At 37.9% G+C, this 9,364-nt stretch overlaps 1 protein-coding gene and 1 non-coding gene across 2 annotated transcripts in view; one reads left to right on the top strand and one right to left on the bottom strand.

Annotated features, from left to right (window-relative positions):
• The window catches only part of ZNF804B (zinc finger protein 804B), an 871,803-nt gene that overhangs the window by 55,629 nt on the left and 806,810 nt on the right, over positions 1-9,364 (top strand). The window lies entirely within an intron of this gene.
• Positions 7,977-8,081, bottom strand: LOC116665139. Its single transcript, XR_004321702.1, has one exon. It is a non-coding gene; the product is annotated as a U6 spliceosomal RNA (small nuclear RNA).

Raw genomic sequence — 9,364 nt, 5'->3', positions numbered from 1 at the left:
AGCCACCCACCATTCACACCATGGTGACAGATTTGCCACCAGAAGCAGACACCTGGGTTCTGTGGACCACGTCCCTCTGCTTTCTGGGTAGTGTTTGTATCCATTATGAGTTGACATAATGAACAATCATACTCCCAAAGGCAGCCTTCAACTAATAACAGAATCATTGCTTTCTATATTTATTATTAGATGGACAAAATTTTTTAAACCAGGTTTTTATGAGAGGCAGTTATATTTCAGTTATGTAAGCACTTTTCTTTGCCAGAGGTGACTAGAGTCCCAGAAAGGGTAGCTTAAAATGACTAGAATATGGAAGATAAAGAAAATTGTCTTTATTAGTACCAAACTTAAGAGGTGCTTGACTTATTTATCTTGTGTTTTAAGGATTGATTTTTCCCTTGGTCGTAGGAGGTACACACAATTCATAACTCTCCCAGTCTTTCCTTAAACCTTTGCTGTGGGGGAAAATTAAGCCTTCAAAGATGCCAGACACCCAAATACTCAAGATTTGCCACTGACAGGATTCATCCTCTCCCTGTAGCCTTCTCATCGGAACTCCAGATAAGCCTTCCCAGATGTTGCACAAGATCAAAGAGTTCCAGTTGAGAGATTTCCACATGGACTGTGCCCTGAGTCTTTCCTGTTACTTCCTCTCTTGCCAGCCTCCATTTCTCCACATGGCAGAACTTAGCAAAACTGATGAAGTAGACCTAGAGCCAGTGTTCGTTAAGGGTTATTAAATGATTGAATATACAAGTGTGCCTTTAGCATCTTGTATCTCCTTTTTCTCTGTCATTTTCCTCCTCATCAGGGATCCTTTTCTGTATAGTCTCAGGTCTTGCCTGCTCCTCCCCTTTCCCTAAGGTCTCTCCTTATAGTGAACCACACTTTTTTATTGAGAGGTGGGGCTTTCAACATGTGCTGGCCCTGGAGGTTATTGACTTGATAGTCTATAAGTAGCATGTATTTGGGAAACTTACTGATTTAAAGATTTACCATTGGCTACTTTTGGGGGGGGGGGAATTGAAGAATCCCTAGAGATGTCTCTGCTTAACTCAAAGAAATGAGTCTCTTAATGGTAGAGATTTCAGGCACTCTGGGAGATAATTTTGAAAACGGGTATAATGAATATATATTTTTTATTTTGCCCAGCAGCCAGGACCAAGACAAGGATAAGGTGAGTGAGGAGCCTAGGACACAAAAGTTGAGGAGAGGCTTACCTCAAAACCAAACTTCCATGAATCAGAAAATGAGGATCTCTTTAAATTTTATCCCCTTGGAGTTTCAACAACCGGCTCTTGTCCTAGCCTTTCAGAATCCATTTCCTTTCTGCTAAATATAGCTCCCTTTATCTTTGAGAAACACCCTTGTGCAATCCTTGTGGTCCAGTGAAGGTGGCAGCACTCTTGTGTTTTGAGGAAGAGACCCATGAGTTAGGCCTGGCCAGTCAAAGCACAGCAGCCCTATCTGCAGTGATTGGCTCAGTGATGACACATGACCTAAGCTGGGCCAATAGGAATCTTTTCTCCAACAACTCAGAAAGAAGCACATTTCTTTACAGACAGTTGTTGAATTTCTGGAATGGAAACATGGGTGTCCTTGAGAGAGTGAGTCTGAGAAAGAAGCCACTTTATGCGAAAGGAGAGCAAAGAGATGGGAAGAGACAGATTTCTGAAATCGTTGGAACTCCATACCCATAGAGAGCTCTGTACCCTAGGCTTTCCAGTTACATGAGTCAATATTTGGGTATTGTATAATCCTGCCTAATAGAATGAGGGTGGGCAGGGTGAGAAGTGCACCTGTTCAACCTTGCTTCTCCAGTCATCCCGCCTACTTTAAGGTGCCTTCGTCACAACATGCAATCAGAAAGGGGTGGCATTTGTTGTTCAGAAAAAAACTTCTGAGTTTTCTTGTAGCAGATCTGGGACTTGGGCAATCAATCTCTGTGGCTGAAATTTCTCAGCTACTTCCTGATAGACTTGGAAATGGAATTTCTTGTCCCAGCCAACTTCTTTTTCTACTTCTTTCCTACTTTCCTGGGAAGTGGGCTAACAGAACCACCCACCCCATGCTCCTAAACTGTGAAACTGCAAAGAGTACAGTAAAGGAACCCAGACCATAGACCTGGTTTTAACTTGTTTCTAGGATTCCTGCCAAAACAGAGCAGGGAGAAAAACCAAACATTTTGCCACCCACTTGTATCCAAAAAAAAAAGTCCTGATGGGAAAATATGCCAGACACTGACAATATTAGAGCCTGGGCTAGGTGATGATGTCAGGAATGACAATAAAGAATTTAAAAATAAAACACCCTCAAGAAACTGACTCTCACTAGAAATTCAAGAGGAGGTAAAGGTAGAAGAGTTGAGTGCGCAAGATGAGTGAATAGTAATATTTTTAAGTCACTGACTAAAGGGGAGGGGCAGCTACTTCTGGGAATTGTAAATGGGCAAGAAATCCCAGTCCTCTTCATCTGTGTCTCTGATTCCCAGGATCACAAATTCTGTTGTAATTTTGGAGACTCCCAGGTCACTGGCAGGGCTATGGATTGATCATTCCCTCTAGTAATCTGGATGTGGCCCAAGCCACACCTGCTGACCTCAGAGGAGGTCACTGAGCTATGATCCTATCAAAGAACAAGACGTTCAAAATAGTTTGAAGAGATGGAGAAACATTAAAATGAGTTAATGTTTTGATAAATGCAGCTGTTATTAACAGAGAGGTTCTTTTGATAATTCACAAACTGAAGATAAGCTCTCTCAGCTTCATGCCAGCCTCCTGGTAGACTTACCAGTCTGTTGCAAGAGCTATGATTCAACAGTGGGCAGTGGTTACTGTTAATGCCGCAGGTATTATTGGTAAAGACCATTCCAGTCCAGCCAATCTGTGCCTGGTGCCAGTAAAGGAAGGTTAGTTGGAGTTTTGCCTTGCTAAAGAGAAGAAAAAAAAATTAGACTGCATATAGCTTCATCCATCATCCTGTTCACCTTCAAACAGAATTAACAGTGAGCTAAGTATAAAGCCGATCGTAGGAGGAAAAGAAGAGGACAAGAAAAATGAAAACATTAATCATATTTTTATTTTTCTGTATTTTTGACTGTTTGTAAGGACCAATCACTTCTAAGAGTTACTTTTCCTCTTTGGGATTGCCTTAAAGATAACTCTAAAACTTTCTTTATCATGTTGGTAGGGAAATACCCAATCTAGGTGATTTATTTTATATTCACAGATTATTTGCCAAACAACTGATTTAACTATTATAAATTGTTTTAGGTTATATAAAACTTCATCTTAAAGGATTAATTGAGATATTTGAAAAAATGTTGCACAGGTCCAAAATTCAAGATATGAAAGGGGTACATGAAGAAGTATTTTTCCCCAGACAATGAGTTTTCCTGCCTGGAGGCAACTATGTTGATGACTTATTGGGCTCCTTTCACAGGCAGGCTATGCATATGAAACCCTACATACTAAAAAATACACGTGACAGCCTCCTAGTCAGGTTCTTCTACATCTTGCTTTTTTCACTTACTGTAACTCAGATATTGTTCATAGCAGAGCAGTCAAGGCCGTCCCATTTAAAATTACACACGTGAAAAAAATGCTTGCCTCAAAAGACCACACACTGTTTACTTGCATTTATATGGTATTCTGTGAAAGAAAAAACTATAGGAATAGATTAGTTGTTGCCAGAGGTTGGGGCAGAAAAGATTTCACTACGAAGGGACAACAGACAGGAACTATTTGAGAGGATGGGACATTTGTTCTGTATCCTGACTGTGCTGGTGGTCACATGACTCTGCACATAGACCTTTACACCAAGAAAGGGACTTTTAGTATATGTGAATCAGAAAGATAATAATAAAAAGAAAAACAAAGAGAAAAACAGAAGACTAATCCCAAATTTTAAAAAATGTACAAAATTACAGACATACACACCTGCTCCCTTCCTTGCTCTCCTTTTCTCTGCTTTGTTTCCATAGCACTCATTATTTTATAGCACACTCTAATTGAATTATTCATTATGCTTATTGTTGTCTTTCCCCTGGAATGCAAGAGCCATGAGGACAAAGAGTTCTTGTGTAATTTGTGCTGTATTGTATACCTAACACCTAGAAGGTGACTGGCACAAAACAAGGTCTCAATAAAGGCATGATGGATTGGCCTAGATTCTCTTTCTTGTGTATAAACCTATTCCTTTGCAATGAAAAAAATCATTTGAAAACTGACTAAACTCAGGGCACCATCAGTCGATGTATGATCTTCACTGAATTGTTAGAGTTTTTGAAAATGCTGTGACTATATTGCTTCTTCTACCCTACCGCCCTCATCTAAATCAACAGCTCTCCTAAAACTCATATTTCATTCTAGTAAGAAAACTTCAAAGGATTATTGTTGGCAGTCATAAATTTTCTTTAAAAAACAAAACAACTGTTTTTTTCAAATATTGTTTGAACTATTTCAACAAATATTGATGAATGAATGAGTGAACCACTTGAAGGGCAGGTAGATAGACTGACAGAAACCTGTAACAGATGTAAGTAGAAATGTAAGATCTTTGAAATCATTCACATCAAAAACGTACTGGTGAGATTAAACCTGTGCTTTATCAGCTAAAGTGGAATATTCCAGGGTCTGCCTCTGCTGATGGTCAAATATTTTTGTGGTGAAATTGTTTGGAAAAGGCCAAATGCCTCTGGCTACTTTATCTCTTGCTGTTCCCAGGGTTCTGCTTTTTTTTTTTTTTTTTTTGACTCTGTTTTCATCAATAATCTTTTCATTTAATTACTTCTTTCCCAACTCTGTATCTCTTATGCCTGCAAAAGCATTTTGTGAAAATATAATAGAGTTCTTAGGCCTTTTTCTGAAAGTGTCTCTATAGTGATATTGCTTACTGAGTCCCAGGAGTTAGCAGTCATAAACAGGCTGGGGATGGATGGCCAGTATTCGTTATATGACAGGAAGTGGAGACTTCCCTCTTCACATTATGAAAACGTACAGCAGCCCCAGAGTCTTGATTCTTCAGAAATGTCATCTATGTTTTTATTTAATAATTGCAGGGAAAAAAGAGGTGGACATGTGCTCTCAATTGTCACAGTGAAAAATTTTTTTTTGTCATTAAATTAATGAAGTGGAGAAAACCAAAATAAATGGCATACTCCCCTGTTCCCCTTTAGGTATCTAATTTGGTTGGGCTAGTGGCTGTTTGGGAATATTCTTAAATTGTGTTATCATGCATTTTGTAAAGCAGTGGTTACATGATAGATGTTATACATGAAAAAGGCCACTAGAGAAAGAATCTTTAGAGGCAGTAGGGAGGTAGGTTATAATTTTTTATGTCATACATGAATGACATAAACCCTGGATCAGAATTATTTTAACATTGAACTTAAATCCAGGGCCTTTCATAACTTAATAGCTCTTTCCCAAGAGAAAGATTTTAACTGAACACTAGAAATTTAAGTAGAAGAATTTGTCAAATCTCATCAAAATCTACTTGCTGGAAATAAAACATTATTATTATTATTATTATTATTATTATTATTATTATTATTATTATTATTATTATTATTATTTTGGTGGGGATTGACATCTGTCGATAATGGTACCCACTCCTCCTCTTTAAAGAATAAAGCCTTATTTGACTGGAGAAAGGGAAATCAAGTGAAGGAAACCTGAGAAAACCAAACTGATTCAGTCAAGTTCATGGACTTAAGTACAACTGGGAAGGTATGCCTTTAAGACCCTCACTCAAGGATGTTTTAGTTTATTCTAAGAAGTCCAGTTTTCAGGCTTCTATGCCTGAAAGGAACAAAGGAAGAGACAGGAAAATTCTTAAAAAAACAACAACAACAAAAAAAACCTCTAGAAAGTAGACTCAAGGACTGCAAATACAAGTGTCAGGAATAATTTATTGCATGGGCAAAACAATCAGGAAATACTGAGGAAATTACCACATATATCATAATATAACTAATGTTTATGTTGATAACCTATTATAACCGGAAAAAATATGTTTGGTGTACAGCAATAATACAAGGAATGATATAAAAACTATTTAATCCTATTCCTATCTAAAATGACGGTAATGAAAAATTTAAGATCAGTTTTTGATATTGGTCCTTCCTCCCACTTTAGATACCACTCCTATAGTCACCATGCCCACCTTTTCATTACCAAAAATGCCATACTTTCATTTCAAACCAGTCATTTTCTGATCATTCCCTCCTGTCCATCCAGGTCGTTTACCCTGTTGATCCCACTCTTGCAAGTGTGTAAGTTCATCAGTACTGCCAGTCTTCTGCCCTTGTCATTTATTTTTTACATTCATCACTTGCTCTTGCTTCCCTTATATTTTCTTTTCTTTTTTTTGGGGGGGAGTAATTAGGTTTATTTATTTATATATTTTATTTTTTATTGAAGGTACTGGGGATTGAACCCAGGACCTCGTGCATGCTAAGCACACACTCTACCACTGAGCTACCTCATCTTTTCACTTAACCTTCTTCCCCAGCTGGGATGTCATGAACTACTATGATCATCTTCTGGCAAATGTGTCTTGATTGCCTTGGCCATCTGTTTGTCTTCCTTCCTTCCTTGGAGATTTGCCTGGCAAATCTCAACCTTGGTTTCACCCAACCAACTGCTCACTATGGCTCTCCACTCAAGCAGCTAAATGTTACTAGAGAAAATCCAACAATTGTGCTGGCTAGAGTCATTTCAAACCCATGACTGCACTTGCCAAAGGCATGCTATTGTAAGTGCTGCCCTACTGTACCTGCCAAGCATATTCAATTTCTAACTCTCTGAAATGACTCCTCGAACCTCTACGTCCCTTCCCCACCCACTCACATGTTGTGATAGCACCACCATCTATTTTTTTTTTTAAACCAGTAATTCTAAGAGTCCATAACATTCATACTTATTGACTCTGCTAAGTCTCTTTGCCCCTGTCTAAGGCTGTTCTCTCCAGACATATTCTGGATCCTACCCTATGCTGCCTCTATAAAGACTTTACTCCTCTAATTATCCTTTTATTTTCCCCAGTTAACAGTGTATCTCTTTCTACTGGATCCTATCTGACACATGACTTAACACACCAACCCTGAGCATTTCTTCCTCTCTCAGGATGTCTGCTCATTGTAGTTGCTGTTGCTTCTGTTTGGAATGGTCTTTTCTTAGATCCATAAATGATGGCCTCACTATTCTGGTCTCAACTTAGTTTCTCTTCTTGGACTTTAATGACCTCTCCACTGTCTTTCAGACAGGTGCTGTAATGTCACATTGCACGATTTTATTTTCTTCATGGTAAATATTACCTTATTTTTTAATTGATGTGTTTATCTATTTCTTTTCCCACTGGAGTATAAACTTATTGAGGGCAGGGACTGTCCCATCATCATTACTGTCTTGCTGTATTGCTGAAGAACAGTGTCTGACACTGCTCAATAAATACTGACTGATGGGTTGACTGATTGATTACTCAAAGGTAGTGATTTCAATAATTTGGAAGACATTGTTCCCCAGCAATTCTCAGTAAAAGATGCATTATTGTATTTATTCCTTCAAACAAACCTATTTCTGGAAAGCTAGTGAATAATAAGAAACCTATTTCTGGAAGGCTCATGAATAATAACAATATTAACACGACTACTAATAAAAATGCTTAGCTAGGACTTTCTATGTGCCAGACAGTCTTCTGGACATGTTCCAAATATTAACTCATTTAAATCTCGTAACAGCCCTCTGAAAGAGGTACAACTATTATCCCCATTTTACAAATGAAGAATCTGAGGCACAGAGCATACTGACACAGTTGGGTGCTGCCCACACTCAGATTTCACTGTTGCTTCAGTGGGAAGAATATTTCTATTTTATTATTTTATTTTATTTTTTATTGATGTATAGTTGATTTATAATGTGTTTCTGCTGTACATCATAGTGATTCATATATACATATGAATATATATATGTATTCAAAATATGGAATGTGTCATGAATTTGTGTGTCATCCTTGCACAGGGGCCATGCTAATCTTCTCTGTATCATTCCAATTTTAGTATATGCACTGCCGAAGTGGGCACAGTGCGAAGAATATTGAGCAGGGTGTCTAATATGAATCCCTTCATAACATCACATTTGTAGGTGGTCATTTCTGTAAGAAGGAACAACCATCTAGTATAAAGTATTAGGAAATCTTGTAGCTACCACTGATTATTGGTTCACTATACACCAGGAAAAGCCTAGTATTATGGGAGATACCAAAGAATAATAAAACAGGGTTCTTTCTAGAAAGACAGGATTAATCTATTTAGTAAATCTAAGAAGGACTAAACATCTACAAAGAACTGTATAATATCATTAAATAAAATGAACAAATTCCAAACTCCCAATTTATCCCTCGCTCTCTCCTTTACCCCCTGGTAACCACAAGTTCAGGATTTGCAGATACTAACTATTGTATTTAAAAGAGATAAACAGCATGGTCTATGGTAGAGCACAGGAAACTATATTCAATACCTTGTAACAGCCTATAATGAAAAAGAATATGAAAAGGAATATATGTATGTGTGTGTATATATACATCACTGAATGCTATGCACCAGAAATTAACACATTATAAACTGACTATACTTCAATCAAAAAAGTTTAAAAAAATGAACAAATTGTTAAAATATTTACACCTTTGCCTGCAGACTTACAATTTTCACATAGCAATATGCTTCTGTTTTGAAGACAGGCAAATATTTATGAAGTTAGATTTATGGATAAAGGCCACAACCCTACACCTTGGCACAGTAGCAAGATCTTAGGATGTGTAAAGGGTGTTGGACCTGAGCCGGAACTCTCACATTTGGATGTTAGGCAGTCTCCCCTCTCTGAACACTCTAACTGCAAGTAACAGTTGGTCTGCCTAGTTCAGATACCACTTTTCTTTGTACTATATTGATTCTTTTCCCCACTATTTTAGGACTTTATGTAAACATAAAAGCATTAGTTTAGAAAAGTTGGCTATGTACCAGTAGATGAACTTTTTTTTTTTTTCTGTAACTCACCAAGAGGTAATTTAAGGACAAACAGGGAGAACATATCTTAAACAATCCAGTCACAGCTCCAGCGTGACTGAAGAACTGGGAGTCTCCTTAGGCAGCAGTGACTATGGGAACACGTCTCTTTATTCTGTTTTTACATCCTACACTGGCCCACACTCTCTGGGGCTGGCCTGGGCACAACTCGTTTCAGAGATGATTGCCGCAAGTTCCTGGTTTGTGTCTATAATTTCTCCAAGTTAAGTCCCTAAAATATCTTAACTTTCTGTCTAAACTACACAGTCTGCACCAATTCTATTTCAGTTCTGTAGATAC

This window comes from Camelus ferus, chromosome 7 (assembly GCF_009834535.1).
Source record: "Camelus ferus isolate YT-003-E chromosome 7, BCGSAC_Cfer_1.0, whole genome shotgun sequence".
In the NCBI taxonomy this organism is placed as follows: domain Eukaryota; kingdom Metazoa; phylum Chordata; class Mammalia; order Artiodactyla; family Camelidae; genus Camelus; species Camelus ferus.
Note: the sequence above shows the minus strand (reverse complement) of the source record. Positions and strands in the feature narration are given on the sequence as shown.